Source organism: Nanorana parkeri, unplaced genomic scaffold (genome assembly GCF_000935625.1).
Source record: "Nanorana parkeri isolate BGI_ZX_2015 unplaced genomic scaffold, ASM93562v1 scaffold538, whole genome shotgun sequence".
NCBI classification, from domain to species: Eukaryota; Metazoa; Chordata; class Amphibia; order Anura; family Dicroglossidae; genus Nanorana; species Nanorana parkeri.
The window spans coordinates 633,466-655,747 of NW_017306806.1; positions in this window are offsets into that span (position 1 = coordinate 633,466).

Sequence of the window (22,282 nt, forward strand, 5' to 3'; positions counted from 1 at the left end):
ACAGCAATACCGCAGGTCTTTCTCCAAGCCACAGCTAAGCACTTCCTCCTCAACTCCCACACTCCTCTCTGGGAGTTGCCGACCTTTAAACCCCTTCCTGGGGCAGGAATGTTTACTACCCTGTGGTGGCCCTTAAAGGGACCACAACCCGAACAGTGGCGATATATATCTCCCATCAAGGACCCATGTGTATAATATATATACATATTATACACACACACATTATTTATATATATATAATTTTCTAGGGATGCACCGATACAAGCATCGGTATCGGCGGCGATACTGAGTATTTGCATGAGTACTCGTACTCGTGCAAATACTCCGATACATAAAACGAGTACCTGTGCCGCGTCCGCCATCTTCAGGGACCCGAATCCGCCGCACAATATATATAAATAAAAAGAATTAGAAAAAATAAGTCACAGATAAAAAAAAATTAAAAATCCCAAAAATTAAGTTACCCAACCCCACTTTTACGCACATATAAACGTAAATACGCGCCCGGTGCACCTGCGTGTGAAAACGACAATTGCGCTACACACGTTACATATCGCCATGAACGTCGCAGTGAGAGCAATCATTTTAGGGCCATCAATCACTGATAACACTGAAATGATGAGCGGTAAAAGCTTTTAAAGCGTCGCCTATGGCCAATTTGGGGTATTATATTTTTTATGAGGTTTCGCGCGCACACGCAATTTTAAGGCTTGACATGTTTGGTGTCTTTTTACCCGACGTGACCCCTGTCTCTTATATTTTACTAAAAAATTGGGTAATAATAAATGTTTTATCAGTTAATATAGGGGAAACAGTTTTTGTTAAAAAAAGTTCGGTAATTTTTCCTTAATATAGTAAAAAATAAAAACCACAGTGGTGATTAAATACCACCAAAGTAAAGCTCTATCTGTCCCTAAAAATATTATAAAATTAATTTCAGTACAGCGTTGCATGACGGAATAAATGTCAGTCAAAGTACCGCAGCGCTAAATACTGAAAAATGGCCTGGATGGGAAGGGGGTGTAACACCATGGACTTTAACTGGTTAAAAGCCCCCACCAGGCTTAATGCCTGTGTTGCTATAAGTGCATATAACAGGCTGACAACATGGAAGCACAAATTGGTGATAGTTGTCACCCTACTACAGGAATATATAGAGTGGGGGGATTTATCAAATCTGGAGCAGACACAATCTGGAGCAGATTTGCACTGCAGCCAATCAGCATCTCTCTCTCATTTTCAAATCTTACCTGAGCAAACTGAAGAGAGAAGCTGATTGGTTGCCACGGGCAACTGCTCCAGATTCTTCTGCTCCAGTTTTGATAAATTCCCCTCAGTATTTCACAGAAGTGAGTACACCCCTCACATTTTTGTAAATATTTTATTATATAATTTGAACAAAATAAGTTTATCTTGGTCTCATCAGACCACAGGACGTGGTTCCAGTGATCCATGTCCTTAGTCTGCTTGTCTTCAGCAAACTGTTTGCGGGCTTTCTTGTGCATCATCTTTAGAAGAGGCTTCCTTCTGGGACAACAGCCATGCAGACCAATTTGATGCAGTGTGCGGCGTATGGTCTGAGCACTGACAGGCTGACCCCCACCCCTTCAACCTCTGCAGCAATCCTGGCAGCACTCATACATCTATTTCCCAAAGACAACCTCTGTATATGACGCTGAGCACGTGCACTCAACTTCTTGACCATGGTGAGGCCTGTTCTGAGTGGAACCTGTCCTGTTAAACCGCTGAATGGTCTTGGCCACCGTGCTGCAGCTCAGTTTCAGGTTCTTGGCACTCTTCTAATAGCCTAGGCCATCTTTATGTAGAGCAACAATTCTTTTTTTCAGATCCTCAGAGAGTTCTTTGCCATAAAGTGCCATGTTGAACTTCCAGTGACCAGTATGAGAGAGTGAGAGCGATAACACCAAATTTTACACACCTGCTCCCCATTCACACCTGAGACCTGAGAACGAGTCACATGACACTGGGGAGGGAAAATGGTTAATTGGGCCCAATTTGGACATCTTCACTTAGGGGTGTACTCACTTTTGCTGCCAGCGGTTTAGACATTAATGGCTGTGTGTTAAGTTATTTTGAGGGGACAGCAAATGTACACTGATATACAAGCCGTGCACTCACTACTTTACGTAGTAGCAAAGTGTAATTTCTTCTGTGTCGTCACATGAAATGATATAATAAAATATTTAAATATTTACAAAAATGTGAGGGGTGTACTCACTTCTGTGATATAACTATTTACTGTATATTGCCATTATCTTAACATGTAAAATAATACATATGCTAATAATATCTGTGCAATTAACATAAATGTCACCTTATGTAATTTTATTCATTTTGCATTCATAAATAGAAAGCTGAAAAAACAAAAATACAATGTTTTTAAAAAGATGAAAAATCTGTGTGTAGCTGAATATCTGCATTTCCTAGCTTATTAGTATTAATAATTAAAACAATTATGTCCCTTATCTTCTTTGCTGTATAATAATTGTATAAAAGGGTTAACCAGTCTTCTCCAGACTAAAGATTTTCACAGAGTCTCTAAGAAACAGCCAAACACCAGCTTGACATTTTGCATCCTTCACAAGGAAGACAAAGGCGTGAAGAAATTCCCATGATTCCTTTCTGCATGCCTAACTATGAGCTCAGGTGCAGCAGCGTTTGCCCTGGACCGGCCTCATCAACATGAAGGGCGAACTCATCGTTTCTGCATCTTTTCTCGCCAGTGCTTGATTAATTGGCTCACAAATACGCAGACTGAATACCTAATATACCTCCTGGTTCTATTCTTTCCTCACAGCCACTTGGCAAGATTTACATATACTTTATATTCCATAATTTAGAAAAAAAAATGCAAGCACATCTCAGTAATTTGATGTAATGACGACATGTCACCAAAAAGAGGAATTAGAAAAATCTGTAGGTATTTAATTTATGCTTGTTTTTTTTTTTCTTCTAAGTAGATATCTCTTGGAAATACATTAATATTCATGTGCAAAAGTGAGAGAAATACACAGCAGAGGAAAATACTAAGGATTTAAAATAAGCTGAGGACATTTTTAAGAAAGGGCTTTCAATGATAGCTCTAGATGATAGACTAGCTTTGAAAAAATTCACAATTTATGTTAAAATATAATGAATGCAAAAAATCAAATGCTGTATTGCATTATAAATGAATGCATTTTATTCTTAAGAGTTATAGTTGTTTTAGGACTAATGAATATAAGTTGATGTAAAAACTGCCATGTGATCAATTAAGGTGCATTTTTCATCCCTTTCTCTCACTGCATTAGATTGTTTTAACACAGCTTTTGGACCCATACATTTACATTCAGTATACAACTATATTGATTGTTTTTAATACAACATAAATGTAACTTATCTCTACTTTTATCATCATAAAAAATCTGCTACTAATAAAAATTATAACAATAATAATAGTTACTATTATTATTCAGTTGTAGAATTATATAATGCCATCAAATGCAGTGGCAGATTGCTTAATGGTAAGTATAGTACAGGTATTCCTCACTTAACGACCGAGTTCCGTTCCTACGACCAGGTCGTTAAACGGATTGGTCGTTAAGTGAGGAACTCTATACAGTACTGTACTGCATTAGTACCGTACTGTATAGCGTTGCCGATGTACAGTAACGAACAGTGTACTGTACATCGGGCAATGAAAATACTTACCGGGACCCGCAATGAAGATCGGAGGACACCACTTCCGCCGGCGACACGGCGCACTGACGCTGACGCGCAAGGTCGGAGGTCGATCGGCGCTCCGTCGTAAGTGCGAGTGGTCGCAAAACAGGTAAGTCGGTAAGTGAGGAACATCTGTAATTCAAACTGTTTGAGCTCTAAAGATATGAAATATATATTATTTACCGAGAGTTTTTATATTTTTATTAGGCCTCTCTGGGTTATATGGCAGTGCTTTTGTTTCACCTTTAAACTTGAAAAAAAAATAACTAAGTTTTTTCTAAATGTTGTTAATATACAGTAAGTATGTTAAAGAGACCCTGTCACCAACCTAAAAATTGCAGTAAAAGCACAATATGCGTGCAAGGGATGAGAAAATGTGCTTGGGATCAATGCACAAGTCATTTGTCAAACTCATTGGGGTTGATTTACTAACCTTATAAACACACCACAAACATTTATACACCTCTGTAGTGTGTTCCCTCCCAGCATGATCTATGGGTGGAATCTAAACACCTTTGTAGTGCGTACACACCCAGCAGGTGTGTTGTGCAAAGCCAAGCATGAATTGCAAGGTGATGTTGTGTAAATAGCTCTATGTTGTGTTGCTTGCGTTGATGAATGCAGGAATGTAAATGCATGAGCTAACCATTTTTGTCTAAACTGTGAAGCAGCATTATTTATGCATCATGTGCATGATTTTTCCATATATGGCATTGGTGGAAATATGCTTTTAGAGACTTTTTGGTTGATAAATACGTTTTGCTGTGTGAAAATCACACACACCTGGTGCGTGCGTGTGTTTAGGTTAGTAAATCACCCCCATTAAATTCCGAAAATTGGGATCTTTTCAAACCTTCAAAAGGACACACAACATGCAGAGTGTTAGCTCAAAAAATATTTTTGTAAGTGTGTATCTACTCCACTGACACCACAACCCTTTAACTTGTGGTCCACCTCTGCCTGCTGACATCTCACAAGGATGGAGTTTGCTGTGAAAGGATCCCACAGACCCTGAGACACCCCAAAGTCCTTCTCTTCCATTTGCTGCTTAGACTCTAGTGCCCAGTCTATTTCACCACACAGTGTGTGCTCAAGTAGGAACACCAAATAATGTTACTGTTCCCTGCCTCAGCATGTTTCACCATTCCCCTGTTCCCCTGTTTTAATGTGGAATAGACAGTACAAACATTGTGACCAGGAGCCAGTGGTGTGATAAAAAAACGCAGATCCTCAAAGTCTCTTCTTGCCCCATGCACATACAAATATGTATTGCCTGCTGCAAGTTAATCTGCTTCAGCATGGCCAACCGCAAGTTTCAATGTGCTGGCATATTGCATACCAGATGGCTTTCAGGCAGGTTGTGTTGCAGCTGAATTTTGACCAGGAGACCACTCACAGGGTATGACTACCTTAAGTGGCTGCACACTCTTCTGGTCTACTGCAGGGTATCATGGAAGCCAGGGTTTCTAAATATGAACTGCTACAACACCTGGTTGAGGATGTGTGTCAGGCAAGGTGTTTGTAAACTTTCCTTGCTGAAGGGTGGGAAGTAGGTTGGCGTCATTGTCACACACAACCTTTCTTGGCACAAGATGGAGTAGCGTCAGTCACCTTTCAGCCTACCCTTGAAGTGTTGACACAATCTCTGCTCCAGTGGGGCTTCTGTTTCCCAGCTACCCCAGCATCCAGCATAGCTTCTAGCCATCAGAAAATGTACACAGTGCGCCATGAAAGAAATGTAATGACCCTTCCCCTGCTTGCTGGATCACATGTCTGATGTCAGGTGGACCCTGCCACTGACTGCATTGTCCAGAGATGCAGAGATATTATTATGCTGGTGGGGGGCAGGGATTGCCTTCTAGGTGAAAAATGGCAGGTGGGCATCTGTCACTGTGATGCACCATCATCCCTACCCTTCTTATTACTTAAGATTGCTTTGCACTAGGTTGCTGCTGCAGGAACATTAATGGCAATTTCATCTCCTGGCTATTGTCCCCTCTTTTTTATGTTTCTGGTGATCATGTGCAATTCGTTTCGTTTCCAAATCGAAATTCGGACAAATTTTCAGAAATTCAGATGCATCCGAATTCTGAATTACTGCTAAAACGAATATAAACGAATCGAAATTTGGACGAATTTTTGGAGATTCGGATGCATCCGAATTACAGCTAAAACTAATGCAAACGAATCCGAATTCCCGAAATTCGTTAGCTGTAGTCCGGTTGAAATTTTGTTTATTGGACGAAATTTCGTTAGCAGCAAAGTGACATTAGAATTTTTTTTTTTTACAGTCTGCAGAAGATGAAAAAAAAAAGCGTGAAGTTCCCCCCAATTCATACCAGACCCTTTTGGGGTCTGGTAGGGATTTTGGGGGGAACCCCACACCCTTTTTTTTGTTTTTAAACTTGGAGGGTCCCTCCTAACATTCCTACCAGACCTAAAGGGTCTGGTATGAATTGGGTGGAACCTCACGCTTTTTTCATCTTCTGCAGACTGTAAAAAAATAAATTCTAATGTCACTTTGCTGCTAACGAAATTTCGTCCAATAAACGAAATTTCGACCGGACTACCGCTAACGAATTTCGTCCGAATCCGATCCCGAAACAAATAAAATTGCAGACCCGAACCCGAAAAACGACTACTGCTAACGAATTTCGTCCGAATCCCGCAACAAATTTAATTGCGGACCCAAATCCGAAAAACGAAATATGCAAAATCAAAACGAAACTAAACTAAACAATTTTTTTGCTGGTGCACATGTCTACTTTGATGTGCTGCTAACAAAGGGCAGATATTCCTGCTTCAGCAAAAAAATCACACGGCCCACCCCCAAAAGACTCTAAATTACTGTATATATAAATTAAATGTACCTCCCTCAAACAAATTATAGATAACTCACTTAAACCTAAATCATTACAATCCAAAACTATATAATTACATTTTTTTTAACTATCAGAAACTTACAAAAAAACTGCAAAGGGATGCCTAGCAGCTAAAAAAGCAACAAAGGTTGCTGCTGACATGCTCACAAAGTTAGTCCTAAAAAGTACTGTTGGGTCTATTCATTGTCAACACAAAGGGTGTTACACAATCATAGGTAACACACCATGATGCGATATATAGCACTATATAGTAATAACTATCCCTTTCTGAAATCACTCGGTCAGCTGTCCCTATCTACTACAACTCCAACACACACTGACAAAAGGATAATGGGAAACCTGACTGGTATAGGAAGGGGGCTGACTCATATGAAGACATTATTGGTATCTCTATGCCACCAAACCAGAGTTCAAAAGCAAGGAATTGCATGACTGGTAATATGGTAGCAAATGATCCCATTATTTTGTTGTTTTTCCCGAACCACAAAACACAGTTTGGGTTGACCTCATGGTCAACCATAGTTCATCCCTAGTACTTGCAATGTTCCTTAGGGCTTGAAAATGTGACTACTTCAGAAAGAGTATATTCCCTAGCACAACCTCTTCTTCTCCCTTAGGCTGGGTTCACACCTGGGCGTTTCCTATGTGCGCGTTTTACGCACGTTTTTTTCCGGATGGTTTTTGAGCGTATTGTCTAGAGTTTTTGCACGTTTTTTCACACTTGAAAACGTGTGACGTGCGCGCGTTTTTTGATTGACTACAGAGGCGTCCAATGAAAAAGAATTTCGGTCTTTACGGAGGCGTCCAATGAAAAAAAACTTCCTGAGACACAGCATTTCCCTTTCCTGTTTCTTAGTTACAAAGGACAGTGTGTTGTGTGCAGTTTCTTTGTTACAGAGCAGAGTGTGCTGTGTGCAGTGTATTATGGAGCTTGGCAAACGACGACGAACTGCAGCAGTAGTTGCAACAGTGCGGCTTATGCGTTTGAGGAGAAAGAGACTGAGCAGGCGAAGGTTCTGGGTTCATTCTGTGATTGCGAACCGAGAGCAAAGAGGGCAGTTTTGGGCCATGTATGAAACCCTTCGTGCACATGAGGAGAAATTATTTTGCTACACGTGCATGTCCATAAATAGGTTAGTACATATACAATGCTTATTGCTTATTGTAGTTGTGTCCCATATACAGTAGCATCATAGATTTTATTGGAAAACAGACGGGATAGCAAGATAGAAAATAAAGCTAACATCAAATCAGCCTGTCTTTCATGTATGTATATATCAGTGACATGTATGTAAAACACACAAAGCTGGTATCTTTTTCTGATTTCATGGCCCATATGCTCTTTAATGCACCATTTCATTGCTTAATAGCACCAGTTCATTGCTAATTGCTAGTATTGACCCCCAAATTTTATATGTTACAGTTTTGATGAGCTGCTGGGATTGATGTCTGTCCATTTGGAACACCAGGACACATTTATGAGAGACAGCATTCCTCCAGCCGAAAGATTGATCATCACTTTGCGGTAAGTTCACTAACATCCCTCCTACATTTAATTCCAGAGCAATCAAACATTGCAACCAAGAAGTATCAAATGAGTTATATGTAATTGTATATGTATATGAGACTGTGTAATGCTCTGTGTGATGTGCAGTGACTGTCTGTATAATGCTCTGTGCCCTGTGCGTTGTGCTGTTGCGTGTTGTGCCCTGTGTGTTTGTGATATGAAGGGTGACGTATGGCATGTGTGACCCTCCTACATATGTGTACCACAACCGTTAATATTAAAAAAATCCGTTAAAAAAATAAAAACCTTTTCAAACTGTAACCAAACAAACACACAAACTCATAGTTAAATAGTAAATAAAATATTATAATTATAAATATTATAATAGAAAAATTTGCATACACGAACAGTGCAATAAAAACAAGGCCATAACAGCAGCCAAATAAAACAAGGCCATAACAGCAGCCAAAGGGGAAAGGAATTTTTCCTGCTCAACCGGGTTCAACACACCGTATTTGGAGGACAAAATGAAAAAGGTGCCTAGAGTCAAAGTCAGAACTATGGAACTTTTTTTAGCCAAATTTTACAAATTTTGATAATTTGGGAGCGCAAAGTGAGGCTCGTCCACCTGCATGTCCTCCCTCATTCCACGTATGGAAAAGCCGGCTGCTGGAGGTGGTGCTATGTGCCACGCTGGTGGAGGGATAAACATATGGGGAATGTGGGTTCCATGGTTCTGGGTGGTGTTGATGGTGCATTGGTGTGTGTGGGTATGCTTTGGAAGTGTGTGTGTGTGCATGGGTGTTACATGTTGAGGTGGATGTGGAATTGATGGGACTGGTATAGGGGCAGTAGCAGAAAGCAGCAAAGTGAATAACACAGCCGAAGTGAAATGAGCCGAAGGCTGTTCGGCTATTCACTTCTGGCTTGTATGGCTGGTGGCTGATTGAGTTGACCTATTCCCTCTGCCCACATTGGAAAAAAGGGGAGTCATTACTAGGATGTTTTTTAGTTGTTACAGTTATTTACATGTTACTTAATTTAATGGTTAATTTTTCCCATTCTGCTGGTTGCCTTATAGATTCCAGGTACTACTTTGCATCAGGAACGGTGGTGTCCGGGCACGCCCTGCAGAAGCCTCATCCTTCCCTTGCTTTGCAGTACAGATTGTCTACACGCCCAGAACGGGTAAGTACTGTACCACGGGGCTCCCTCTTAGATCATCAGAACACACACAGGTACACACACGCATATCCAAGTCATCTTGCTAGGGAACTTTTATGAAGATAGTCTCCTGGTATGTTAAGGGTATGCGCTCCCCACATAAACGTAATATGATTCTGAGATATCTTAAACGATTAGATGCGGATGTGGCGTTGCTACAGGAAACCCACTTAAGGGCAGAGGATGTAAACCATCTTAAAAAACTCTGGGTGGGTGGCGCTTTTGACTCTCCCTCAGAGGGACGTAAGGCGGGAGTGGTGATTCTGCTGCACAGGAGACTCCCATACCAGGTGGTCAGAGTTGAACGTGACGACGAAGGACGGATGCTTACGATATATTTAAAAAAATCGAAGTGGAGCGATTTCAAACGTATATATGCATAATTCGCCAACCAACTCTCACTTCCAACAGCTGTCCTCCTGGCTAGCGAAAACTACCAATCTGTACCACCTGGTGGGGGGGGGGTGCAATAAACGCCCGAAGATAGCTTTCAAAAAGCTTTGGCTCCCGAGAAGTGAGGGGGGATCAAACTTCCCTAATGTTAGTCTATATAACTTATCGTGCCTGCTGCGCCATGCTGCGGACTGGCTCACGGAAAGCTCGAGGTATTCCAATATGGAGCTGGAAGCGGCTCTGGTGCACCCGTGGGACTTGCGAGCCGTACTGCATTGTAAATTGTCGAAGCTGCGAGGAACACTGCACCATCACTTGTTAATAAGGGACCCGGTCCTGACGTGGAAGGTGGTTAGACGCAGGTTGGGTCTCTCGCCTTATATATCACCAAAGTGCCCAATACTCGGAAACCCTATGTTCCCTCAGGGCAATGATTACGCTGCTTACAAGTTATGGTTCAGGAAGGGGCTTACCCATTGGAAACAAATGTTTCAAGGAGGTACCTACCGACCTATACCCTTCCCAGCATTGGTGCAGCAGTATTCTTTGCCACCCTCCCATTTTTTGTATTACCTACAAGTTGACAAAACATGGCGCATGTTCTCCAGCGACCCCAAAGTACTGTTTGCATCTACGTTCCTGGACGTACTGATATCAGGAAGGAGATACTCTATTTCAGACATATACCCAGGGATGCAGCTAACCTACGTGGCCACTTTGTCATCCTCAAATGTTAAAGACTGGTCCAAGGATTTCCCGACTCCAAATCTGGTGGAGCACATTGTGGAGGGATACAATACGATACGCAAACTGGTCACTAATGAGACATGGAGGGAGACCCAGTTTAAAATGATGCATCGGGCCTATGTGGCATACTTATTACCAACCGGAACAACAATGCATCACCTAACATCACTGTGTCCAAAATGTGGACTTCTACATCCCTCACTGGTCCACTGTTTTTGGACGTGCCCCTCAATGGCGCAGTTCTGGACTAGGGTTAATGCATATATAGCAACAGTCTTAAAGTGGACCCTGGAAATGAACTCACTGCTATACTTGTTTAGCGCCTCCGAATATTCAGCTGTAGAACCTCACTGTTCCACTCACAAAGGAAGGGACTGGTTGCACATTTGTCTGTTGGCTGCCCGGGGAAGTATAATGAGGGGATGGAATACCTCCTCCACCCCGCTAATCACCAGTGTCATTGGGGAGCTGAAAGTTTTGTTTAACTGGGAAAGACTAGACACTGAAATGCACGTTGACGCACTTACTAAAAAATGTTTCAAGAGATGGAAATTTTTCTTAGAAGCAACGTATGATGGATGCTACACGTGCATGTCCATAAATAGGTTAGTACATATACAATGCTTATTGCTTATTGTAGTTGTGTCCCATATACAGTAGCATCATAGATTTTATTGGAAAACAGACGGGATAGCAAGATAGAAAATAAAGCTAACATCAAATCAGCCTGTCTTTCATGTATGTATATATCAGTGACATGTATGTAAAACACACAAAGCTGGTATCTTTTTCTGATTTCATGGCCCATATGCTCTTTAATGCACCATTTCATTGCTTAATAGCACCAGTTCATTGCTAATTGCTAGTATTGACCCCCAAATTTTATATGTTACAGTTTTGATGAGCTGCTGGGATTGATGTCTGTCCATTTGGAACACCAGGACACATTTATGAGAGACAGCATTCCTCCAGCCGAAAGATTGATCATCACTTTGCGGTAAGTTCACTAACATCCCTCCTACATTTAATTCTAGAGCAATCAAACATTGCAACCAAGAAGTATCAAATGAGTTATATGTAATTGTATATGTATATGAGACTGTGTAATGCTCTGTGTGATGTGCAGTGACTGTCTGTATAATGCTCTGTGCCCTGTGCGTTGTGCTGTTGCGTGTTGTGCCCTGTGTGTTTGTGATATGAAGGGTGACGTATGGCATGTGTGACCCTCCTACATATGTGTACCACAACCGTTAATATTAAAAAAATCCGTTAAAAAAATAAAAACCTTTTCAAACTGTAACCAAACAAACACACAAACTCATAGTTAAATAGTAAATAAAATATTATAATTATAAATATTATAATAGAAAAATTTGCATACACGAACAGTGCAATAAAAACAAGGCCATAACAGCAGCCAAATAAAACAAGGCCATAACAGCAGCCAAAGGGGAAAGGAATTTTTCCTGCTCAACCGGGTTCAACACACCGTATTTGGAGGACAAAATGAAAAAGGTGCCTAGAGTCAAAGTCAGAACTATGGAACTTTTTTTAGCCAAATTTTACAAATTTTGATAATTTGGGAGCGCAAAGTGAGGCTCGTCCACCTGCATGTCCTCCCTCATTCCACGTATGGAAAAGCCGGCTGCTGGAGGTGGTGCTATGTGCCACGCTGGTGGAGGGATAAACATATGGGGAATGTGGGTTCCATGGTTCTGGGTGGTGTTGATGGTGCATTGGTGTGTGTGGGTATGCTTTGGAAGTGTGTGTGTGTGCATGGGTGTTACATGTTGAGGTGGATGTGGAATTGATGGGACTGGTATAGGGGCAGTAGCAGAAAGCAGCAAAGTGAATAACACAGCCGAAGTGAAATGAGCCGAAGGCTGTTCGGCTATTCACTTCTGGCTTGTATGGCTGGTGGCTGATTGAGTTGACCTATTCCCTCTGCCCACATTGGAAAAAAGGGGAGTCATTACTAGGATGTTTTTTAGTTGTTACAGTTATTTACATGTTACTTAATTTAATGGTTAATTTTTCCCATTCTGCTGGTTGCCTTATAGATTCCAGGTACTACTTTGCATCAGGAACGGTGGTGTCCGGGCACGCCCTGCAGAAGCCTCATCCTTCCCTTGCTTTGCAGTACAGATTGTCTACACGCCCAGAACGGGTAAGTACTGTACCACGGGGCTCCCTCTTAGATCATCAGAACACACACAGGTACACACACGCATATCCAAGTCATCTTGCTAGGGAACTTTTATGAAGATAGTCTCCTGGTATGTTAAGGGTATGCGCTCCCCACATAAACGTAATATGATTCTGAGATATCTTAAACGATTAGATGCGGATGTGGCGTTGCTACAGGAAACCCACTTAAGGGCAGAGGATGTAAACCATCTTAAAAAACTCTGGGTGGGTGGCGCTTTTGACTCTCCCTCAGAGGGACGTAAGGCGGGAGTGGTGATTCTGCTGCACAGGAGACTCCCATACCAGGTGGTCAGAGTTGAATGTGACGACGAAGGACGGATGCTTACGATATATTTAAAAAAATCGAAGTGGAGCGATTTCAAACGTATATATGCATAATTCGCCAACCAACTCTCACTTCCAACAGCTGTCCTCCTGGCTAGCGAAAACTACCAATCTGTACCACCTGGTGGGGGGGGGGTGCAATAAACGCCCGAAGATAGCTTTCAAAAAGCTTTGGCTCCCGAGAAGTGAGGGGGGATCAAACTTCCCTAATGTTAGTCTATATAACTTATCGTGCCTGCTGCGCCATGCTGCGGACTGGCTCACGGAAAGCTCGAGGTATTCCAATATGGAGCTGGAAGCGGCTCTGGTGCACCCGTGGGACTTGCGAGCCGTACTGCATTGTAAATTGTCGAAGCTGCGAGGAACACTGCACCATCACTTGTTAATAAGGGACCCGGTCCTGACGTGGAAGGTGGTTAGACGCAGGTTGGGTCTCTCGCCTTATATATCACCAAAGTGCCCAATACTCGGAAACCCTATGTTCCCTCAGGGCAATGATTACGCTGCTTACAAGTTATGGTTCAGGAAGGGGCTTACCCATTGGAAACAAATGTTTCAAGGAGGTACCTACCGACCTATACCCTTCCCAGCATTGGTGCAGCAGTATTCTTTGCCACCCTCCCATTTTTTGTATTACCTACAAGTTGACAAAACATGGCGCATGTTCTCCAGCGACCCCAAAGTACTGTTTGCATCTACGTTCCTGGACGTACTTATATCAGGAGGGAGATACTCTATTTCAGACATATACCCAGGGATGCAGCTTACTTACGTGGCCATTTGGCATCCTCAAATGTTAAAGACTGGTCCAAGGATTTCCCGACTCCAAATCTGGTGGAGCACATTGTGGAGGGATACAATAAGATACGCAAACTGGTCACTAATGAGACATGGAGGGAGACCCAGTTTAAAATGATGCATCGGGCCTATGTGGCATACTTATTACCAACCGGAACAACAATGCATCACCTAACATCACTGTGTCCAAAATGTGGACTTCTACATCCCTCACTGGTCCACTGTTTTTGGACGTGCCCCTCAATGGCGCAGTTCTGGACTAGGGTTAATGCATATATAGCAACAGTCTTAAAGTGGACCCTGGAAATGAACTCACTGCTATACTTGTTTAGCGCCTCCGAATATTCAGCTGTAGAACCTCACTGTTCCACTCACAAAGGAAGGGACTGGTTGCACATTTGTCTGTTGGCTGCCCGGGGAAGTATAATGAGGGGATGGAATACCTCCTCCACCCCGCTAATCACCAGTGTCATTGGGGAGCTGAAAGTTTTGTTTAACTGGGAAAGACTAGACACTGAAATGCACGTTGACGCACTTACTAAAAAATGTTTCAAGAGATGGAAATTTTTCTTAGAAGCAACGTATGATGGCACGGAGATAGCATCAATAATGCAGCCCTTTAAATACTCCACATGGTATCTCAAGGCGAAATTGACAAATGACTTAGGGGTCCTGGAGGTGCCCTAACACGCAATGGTGCTATAGATAGTTGCGATTGTAACTAAACTGAAATGTTCCTGGGAAAACGAATCTAAGTAGTATTAAAGCATAGAATAGCTAAAGTAATATGGCAACCAGCCATGTAATGGGGCTGGTTTGGGAATGTTGGGACTGTTTGTTTGTTAACGTTGGAATATTCTGGTTCAAGTGTTGAGATCGCGGTATGTGGTCTCACGTGATGTGAACTGTATATTACTAATACTAATCTGATGTACTTTTTTACACATATCACACAGAGCAGAAAATTGATTGGTCCCATATGTATTAAGCATCACCTGTTTTACTGATTAATACCGTATAAACTGTGCAACATCTGTGTCTCCCAATATTATCTAATTTTGAAATGTGAAAAAATAAAATGCAGATGCATGAATAAACATATAATTTATTATGGCTACACAGCAAGAGGCTGTAGACAACGGTGAATTAAATCAAGTTACAATATGTAGCTTCTTTAGGTACATATGGTACTTAAGTATGTATGGTATATAAACAATTGCATCCATTTAGTGATTTAGCCAGTGTGCCCTTAAATATTCTCCAAAGGGTGTTTACAAAATTGTTACTTAGTGACACTAAACTGGGGAGTTAAATCTCAACAATTTATCCAAATACCTTAACTATGAACAGAAATGCAGCTTATTTGTGCATTGCTCAGCTGTAGATCTTCAAATCATCTCTGAATTTGTGCTGACACTGTCCTTCCTTCTGGAGGGTGACTACATTTGTTCTTCACAGTCTCTGTGTGTTGTAAAGTAGCCACTGCTCCAAGCTCACTCCTGCGATGGACTACAATCTCAAATTTAGTTTATTAATTTGTATTGAAATTATAGTCTATCTTGGAAGTGAGCATGGAGTTGTGGCTACTTTATATCTGTGGTTATTCTGTTCACAGTAACATGGTTCTTGCCCGATTGTGTGAAAATGTTGTATTGGTTTTCAGAGAAGCCTCAAAAGCAGTTGAATATATATATATATAGATTTATCTAGATATATATCTAGATATATACTGTATATATAGCAGTAATAGTGAAATGGTCACGCTTGGAAGACTCGGATACAGGAGTGTCACTCCTGATGTCACAGCTGGCTCCACCCAGTTATGTAATGACAGATCAGTGTACCCCAAATTAACTGTTATTAAACAATAACAACTTGGCAGAGCCAGCTGTGACATCACGGCCAGCTCCGCCCAGCTGTTTTTCATTGGCCGGAACCTGCTAGAAGACTGCTAGAATAAAAGATCTTTATTTTTAAATTTTACTATTTATTTACAGTTAAAAAAATGTTTCTATCTTTTTTTTTCAACTATTTTCATTGATTTTCTATTCTGCTCGGTACCACGGAGGTACCGGGCAGAATAGCCGAGCCAAATGGCTATTCACTCACTGCTGTTTGGCCCCTATGTGAATAGGGGCAAACGGCAATGAGTGAGCTGCCGGAGCTTTGGCTCAGCCGATCCAAATGTTGGAGCATCTAGTGAAATAGTCAAGCTTGGAAGACTCGGAAGTATCCAATCTGCAGGCAAGCAGTTTATCAGTGATAGATGTGGTAAATACAGGATTTATTTTGCTTTGAATTGCTTCCTAATAGTTTACAAACTTCAGACAGTGCCAAAATATATGGAATAGTGAGCCTGGTTCTAGACTGCACCTTGGTCATTTGGAGTCATTCCAAACAACAATTGTATACAAAAATTCACAGGTGCAGTATATCCTGTGTAAAAGGAACAGTTGACTGAGGCGATGGGAAGCAGGCAGGGAGACAAAGCAAAGCAGGTGAACATACAGAGTAGAAATGACACCTTTCGTAGCAGTGGTATGTACAGGTGAAACTCGAATAATTAGAATATCGTGCAAAGTTCATTTATTTCACTAATGCAACTTAAAAGGTGAAACTAATATATGAGATAGACTCATTACATGCAAAGCAAGATAGTTCAAGCCGTGATTTGTCATAATTGTGATGATTATGGCTTACAGCTCATGAAAATCCCAAGAACCCCAAAACCACAATCTCAAAAAAGTAGAATATTAAATGCAATCAATAAAACAAGGATTGTACATAGAACAATATCGGACCTCTGAAAAGTACAAGCATGCATATGTACTCAGTACTTGGTTTGGGCCCCTTTTGCAGCAATTACTGCAATTACTTTTGCACGATATTCTAATTATTCGAGTTTCACCTGTGAGAGATGATCCAAAAGCTTGATGGGACAAATAAGTACATTATGGGGGTTATTCACGAAGGAGCCAAAGGATCCAGCCATAGCTTTGGCTGATCCTTCTGCTCTCTTTGGCTGCCAGAGCCCTTCAGTTCAGTTGAACCGAAGGGCTGCTGTACGGGCTATTCACTATAGCCTGTACAGCAGCTGAAGGCAGCCAAGTGGCTCATTTGAGCTGAAGGCATTTGCTTTGGCTCGACTGTGTCGAAGTGACAGCCAAAGCTGGGTGAACGGCCTGCCGAAGGCCGCCTTTTGCCCCGCAAATGACAGCTGGGCAGAGTCAGCTGTGATCTCACAGCTGGCTCCACCCAGTTGTAATGACAGATCAATGTCCCCAAATGACCTGGGGATGCTGAACTGTTGTTAAACAATAACAGTGCCCAGTTGTTTTTCATTGGCCGGCACTTGCTAGAAGACTGTTAGAATAAAAAATCTTTATTTTAAAATGTTACTATTTATTTACATTTTAAAAATGTTTCTACCTTTTTTTTCGACTATTTTCATTGATTTTCTATTCTGATCGGTACACATAGGGGTAAACAAATTAAAAATAATTTGTAAACAAGACCCACACCAACCCGACCACACGCAACAAACTCCCGTCACATAATGAAGCATCTGACAGATGCCGGAAAAATAAAAACAATTGGGTGGAGCTAGCAGTGACATCACTGTTAGCTCCGCCCACCTGTTTCCTATTGGTCGGCACCTGCCAGAGCCTTCTAGCAGGTCACAGCCAATAAATAACAACTGGGTGGAGCCGGCCATGATGTCACAGCCAGCTCCACTCAGTTGTTACTGTTTAATGACAGATCAGTGTCCCCAGGTCATTTGGGCATGCAGATCTGTCATTACAACTGTGCGGAGTGAGCCGTGAGATCATGGCCGTGAGAGCCACTCAGCTGCCTTTGGCTGCTGTACAGGCTATAGTGAATAGCCCGTACAGCAGCCCTATGGCTCGACTGAACTGAAGGGCTCAGGCAGCCGAAGGATCACCCGAAGCTAGGGCTGGATCCTTCGGCTCCGTCGTGACTGACTCCTTGCTTAGAGGTGCAGGACAGAGCAGGAGAGATGCTGTCTAAGATGGTGATATTATACTAAATAATTGGCACCAATGTCAATGCTTAGATTTTGTTTATGACAAAATCAATAACATCTTCAGATGTTTTTTTCCTGCATATCAGGTAGGGAGTGATTGGCAGAGATTTTAGGGGAAACTAAGTATGTTTCCCCTAAAACATACTTTTAAGTAAGTAAGAGCTCAGTTAGGAAGTGCCCTCATGTCACCATTGCGAGATGCTCCCATCAGTCTTTTTTCTTGGGTAGGAGTTAACTTAGTGACACCCACTAGACGGTAAAGAAAAAGCTGGTGCATTAGCAGCTCGATGATCGCATTTGATATCAAAACTGCCAAACATACCAATAGTCACATTTTAGAAGGCCAGTGACTCTGCCATGTCAGATTTGACTTACTGTGAAAGCAATACAAACTCTGCACTACACCAAAGACCAGACAGGATCTACTTACTGTTTCTTATGTCTGTTTTGTAATATTTTTTCTGTAAATAATTTCTGCATAATTTTTCCTGCATTTTCATTAACACAATATTGAAACATGATTTAAGATGAATCCCTGGATGCTTTTACTATAAATAAATAACTGTGCCTTCATGAAGAAGCTACTGAGGTGTAAACTCTGTGCCATTCCTGTCTGGCTGTGGCAGCGAGTGATACATACTTTTTTAAAGGTCAGAATTGCAGCAGGGAATGCTGTAAATGTGTGAAATGCATGGTTGCAGCTACCATGAAAGGTAAGTTGTTCAGTTAACCTGCCCCATTGAAAAATCACTCTCTGCTGGTGCTTAGGATTAGGGTTGGGCTCGATGTTCGAACTGAATGTGAGTTTGACTCGAACATCGCTAGTTTATGTGTTCGCCAAACACACAAACTATCATGGCGTTCGGCGGGCTATTCGCCCGCGTAGTGCCCCATAAGGTAATGCGCCTTCTGAAGCCCTGATTGGTCAGGTAAGGTGCAAGACTTTGCCCAATCAGGGCACAGATAACTGTGAGAGCCATGATTGGGTAAAGTCATGATGACTCTGCCCAATCATGGCTCAACTGTTACAACTGAAAACAGTTGGGTGGAGCTAGCTGTCACTGCTAGCTCCGCCCAATTGTTTACAAGTTCCCGGCATCTGTCAAAATGCCATTCTATGGCAGGTGTTCGTTGCGAGCAAACGGGACAGCGGTCGTCAGTTTTTTTTATTATTATTTCAATTTATTTTTTATTTTATTTCGTGGAGTCGTCGACGTCATGGACAACGCTGGACGTCGTGATTGACCCTGGATTACGTTGTGGATCCATTTTTTTTTATAAAGGACTTGTCAAAATTCTTTGTTGTGTTTTTTTTCAAATAAAGGATTTTTGATTAAAGTCTGGTGTTTTTATGTAAACTTTTTAAAATCCTTTTGTATAAGTACCTTTTACTTATTCACAAGGGGGACCACATCTGTGTGCCCCTTAAAGGGGTACCCTGATGTGAATAAACCTCCTGCCTGCACCTCCACAACCAACACCCCAGGACTTGTGGGGAAAGCTGGACATTGTGATTGACTCTGGATTATGTTGGTGGATCCATTTTTTTGGGGGGAGGGGGGTTAATAAAAGACTTGTCAAAATCATGTCTTTTTTTCAGTAAAGGGTATTTAAAAAAAAATTGATTCAACCTTTTAGTGAATGGGTAGGGTTATAAGTACCCCTTACTCATTCACAAGGAGGAGGGGTGTATCTGGGTGCCACTTTATTAAATGGAATATGCCCTCATGTATGCACCCCCAAAACCAATGTCCCCGGCGCTTGTGGGGAAGAGGCCCTTGTCCCCATCGGCATGGGGACAAAGTGCTTTTCCATGGGCGACCATGGAAATGCACCCTCCCAGTGCTGCAGGCATGTGGCCTGGTATCGCAGGGAGGGGGTTCTCGCTCCTCCCTCCCCCCCTTTCCTGCCATGCCAGGCCTGTGCTCGGATCAAGGGTCTGGTTGGGAATTTTAGGGGGGCCCCACGTTTCACCCCCCATTTTGGAGGGTGGAGTTTCTCCTTAGAATTCCTACCAGACCTTAAGGGCCTGGCATGACTTTAAGGGGGAATCTCACACACTTTGTTATTTTTTTTTTTTTTACATGGTGTCCCTCCTAAAATTTCTACCAGATCATCAGGGTCTATTATGATTTTTGGGGGAACCCCATGCTTTTTTTGAAATGGGGTCCCTCCTAACATTCCTACCAGACCTAAAGGGTCTGGTATTGTTTGGGAGGGGGAACCGCACACTTAAAAAAAAAAATTACATTTAGAAATGTCAGTTTTGCTGCAGCAAGTTCTATACATTGTACAGATGTGCCACTTTACAGGCAGTTTAAGGGGACCCCCCCAGGCATGATATTTAAAGGAATTTTTAATTGTTACCCTTTAAGTGATGTTAAAATCACTGCTCCTTTAAAAACTGCATTTAAAAAAAAAAAAATTCCATTGATTCATGTCCCCCAGGGCAGTACCCAAATCCCCATACCCTTTTTTATGGCCGATAAATTTCATATAAGGCTTCAAAATGGGGATATTTAATTTTCAAAGTTCTACCCCCATAGACTTGCATTGAGTTTGAGTTTGAATTCAAACTTTTTCCATGTTCAAAAGTTGAAATTCGAACTGAACACAGGGGTGTTCGGCTCATCACTACTTAGGATATTGTTCCCATAAGCTGGAACATCTCTGTGCAGGGTCTGAGTGTGTAATCATCACAGGATTCACTTAAATTATTCAATCATGTGTAATGAAAAGTAGAAAAAAACAGGATTTTTGGTTGCACATGTGTAGATTATGTCTTGACTCCTTAAGTCTCCTTAAAGAGGAACTTTACCCATATCTTATATAATAACAACAAATGTACCTTTTAGAAATGTTTAGTAATGACAATCTACAAACAGGTACTTATAGATAATTGCAGGCTTTGTATTCTTTGCATACCTTGTTTTTCTTTTCCTTACCATTCTATTCACATTGGCCATTTTTAATAGGGGCAGATTATTCCATCTCCCTTTACTTCCTGGAACTCTAGGAACATGTGACTAGGACATGTGACCATGCACATCATCTCATGGGAGAAAAAAGCCTTTACTTGGCCAAAGAGAACCAGGAAGTAGAAATTGTAATTAAATTGAAAATATGTTTGTTTAACTGATAAATGTAACACGATTTCATATCATCATGCAGAGCTGCATGCTCATGTGATTTTTAGTCAAAGGGGGTAAAGGTCCACTAAATCAGCCCAAATAAAGCAGAAAGCCGATAGGAAAAAACAAAAGCAGAAATACAGACTGTCAGAGTAACCTATAGGAGGGGAATAGGCACAAAAAGGCACAAATGACAAAATGAAACTTGGCCATGGTTGTGACATACATCATCAATAATAATAAAAATAATCATAACAATCAAAAACATCTGCTGTACATAAAAAGCCACAACATTTGATTAGCTTATTTAATTTGAAGAAGATAAATGGGGGTTTTCCCACACAAACCTGTATTAAACCAACAAAAAAATTTATAGGACAGTTATAGAAACAATGCTTCTACTTATTTCAACTTTTTGTCATTTAAACAAAATAAGTAAAGTTAAAAAATCCAGTTGAATATTTGTGTCTAACGGCTTGTGTTGTATATTATAGATACGATTTAAGAATCTTCAATAAATCTGCCAAATACATGCCCATATCTAAAATAAATAAAGATGGATATCCACATGATTTTGGCAGACATTCAAAGGCCTGTAATACCATTAAGTCTTGCAGTATGAAAATGTTTTCAGATTATGCAGACTTTAACTGTTTTGGCCAGAAAGTACAGCCAAAAAAATTGTAGAAACCAGTGATAATAATTTACAACACATAAATATAATATTATTATTATTACTAGTATTATTATTATTACTATTGAAATTTTGTTAACTAGGCAGACATAATTTAAATAAACTCTTCACAAAATTACATTATGAATGTTCCAGACCCACTTTCTTGGCAATAAATGTCCCAGGCACTTTCCTCTCAGGACCTGTTTTTGGATGTTCAGAATGATGAGAACTACTCAATTTACTTTAGATTATTAAAGGTTTTATTGCACATTGAAAAATGGGAAGAATGTAAATTAAGCTCAGGATACTTCTAGATTCCACTCAAAACATAGCTATAGGTCTTCTATATGTCTTATTCTCCTCGGTCCCTCTCTCACAGAGCTATAATACCTGGACCCTTAGGGATTGATTTACTAAAGTTAAATAGGATGTTCACTTTTGAAGGACATTTTCACTTTGGAAGGGAACATTCCCTTACCTTAGTGAATGTGGTAATAATTAATTATGCAAAGAATACACTATCACATTCAAGGAAAATAACTGTATTATGGATGGTACATAATTAAATGATGAAAGTCAGCAAGACTTAACTTCATTCATTAAGCTAGGGGAAAATTCCCCTGC